Source organism: Grammomys surdaster, unplaced genomic scaffold (genome assembly GCF_004785775.1).
Source record: "Grammomys surdaster isolate TR1022 unplaced genomic scaffold, NIH_TR_1.0 98, whole genome shotgun sequence".
Taxonomy (NCBI): domain Eukaryota; kingdom Metazoa; phylum Chordata; class Mammalia; order Rodentia; family Muridae; genus Grammomys; species Grammomys surdaster.
In genome coordinates this window covers 12,302,590-12,304,584 of record NW_021604577.1, presented here as the reverse complement: position 1 = coordinate 12,304,584, position 1,995 = coordinate 12,302,590, and the positions used below count along the sequence as shown (strand labels likewise).

Below are 1,995 nucleotides of genomic sequence, written 5' to 3'. Positions count from 1 at the left end.
TGTCAAAAGTTAGTCAATCACCATAACAGATCCATGCAGGCATCTGGTGTCTATTTGCAGCCCTCAGGCTGCCTTGCCTGTGCCGCTTTGCCAGGGGTGACCATAGAAAGCAACAGTTCGCACAAGGAGCTATAGTTTTTGTCTCTGCACTTAACTACTCTTTTGCCAGTCCCTCCCACCCCCTCACCGCAACTGTAATTGTTTCCCCAACATACATGTCTGATAACGGAGATGAAAAAGTCAGAAATGGGGTGGGGGGATTTTAAATTATTTTGTTTTTGTTTTGGAGAACTGATAGAAAGTTAGGGATAGGAGAAAGATTAATTGCTGGAATTCGGTCTCCAGATATGGAATGTACTGAAATAGAGAAACCTCAGTTCCCAGTGTCTCCATAGAGGCCTAAGCTGACCACCAAGTCTACACCAAGACAGTACAGGATTCTTGGGGGTCAGGAGGAGCTCATGATTCCTGAGCACGAAGGATCTCATTTTAGAGTATTGAAATAAAACCCAGTAGCACTTCACTTTTGAAAACAGCCACCAAACAGATTCGAAGTGTGAGGAATTTGAGTGGGAATTAGACACACAAGTTTGGCATTCAAATGTACAGAAGCAATTTATTCACGAAAACGGATAGTTCCTTTGGAGTTATTTTAAATGGTTAGGTCAGATGTGGAAGACCAGCTTTTGAGGCTATCCCACAAAAAAAAAAAAAAAATCAAACAAAAATAAAGAAAAAAAAAACCGAAACCACGAAAGCTCGGTTCTTTAAAAAGAAAAAAAAAAGCAATTTTTTTCTTTTTCTTGCTCTATCTCTCTCCCTTCTAGAGAACTAGTTTACTTTTCACTCTCTCTATTAAATAGTTCCAGGACTGCTTAAGATTTGGTTTCACTAACGTTCGAAACTGAGCAAAATTTCTTCTTCTTCAGGATAGAAACCCTGGAGCTGGCTTCCTTACCTGGGTCAGAATCCCTGAGCTGAAACCCACGAATGTGGATCACCCCATGAGGCTTAACCCCAGCCGCCATCCCGTACCCATTAAAAGCCAAATCAAAACCAAACAAAAAGAAAAGGGTTTTAATCAGAAAAAGCATCTTTTTTTAATTCGTATAATTTATTAGAAGCTTCTTAGGAACTATATTTAAGCCAAATATCTACATAAGTTACAACAGAAAAAAAAAAGGGACCGGTGCTGCAAATACCAAACTGCCAAATAATATACACAGGTTTCTCAATGCCCTTTTTAAAAAATGAGGGGCCAGGGACTGGGACTGGGGTTCTTTTTTACAACATAATGTACAGATTACTAAAAACTAGGCATTTAGTCCAACTTTTGACAGCATTTTACAGCTACAAGTTCACATCAAACCTAAAACAATTTTCTGAAAGGCCAGCCTGGACTGAACCTATAGGGCCAGAGGGCGCCTGGGAGGGGACACTTCCTTTGTGTCAGATACAAGTGGGTTGTGCTGAAGAATCTTTCCTCTCTCCAGCTTCTGTCCTCCATTCTGAAACAAACAAATGAAAAATCCTGGTATATACAAGCAAGCTCGCTTTCCTGGCAGAGTGCATCCACAGGGAAGTTTCCCGAGTTCAGGCCCATAGAAGCATAGTGCAGGCTCCAAAATTGTGCCATGCCTAAGCTTGGGAACCCGTTTGAACTACCAGAAAGACACCCCAAATTTGTTCTCTGTCCTTCTCTGTTTAAAGAATCCGTAAAGGGTCGAATTTGCTTGACTGTTTCTATTTTCTTTTTATGTTAAAAAAAAGTCCACAAGTTTAAGGTAGGAAAGAGAAAGTGGGGAGGATAAAGGAAGAAAGAAGGAAATATAGAAGAGGAGGGGGAGAAATAGAAAAGGAGGAGCGGGGACAAGAAAGAAGGAGGAGGAGGAGGAGGAGGAGGAGGAGGAGGAGGAGGAGGAGAAGAAGAAGAAGAAGAAGAAGAAGAAGAAGAAGAAGAAGAAGAAGAAGAAGAAGAAGAAGAAGAAGAAGAAG

The 1,995-nt window shown here is 41.1% G+C and overlaps 1 protein-coding gene across 1 annotated transcript in view; it reads right to left on the bottom strand.

Annotated features, from left to right (window-relative positions):
* Window positions 1-1,062: 1,062 nt before the first annotated feature.
* Nkx2-1 (NK2 homeobox 1) overlaps window positions 1,063-1,995 on the bottom strand; it is a 4,035-nt gene continuing 3,102 nt past the window's right edge. Inside the window, exon 3 of the mRNA XM_028782758.1 lies at window positions 1,063-1,995. This exon is cut by the window's right edge and continues 966 nt beyond it. The gene's annotated coding sequence lies outside the window, so the exon portion shown is untranslated.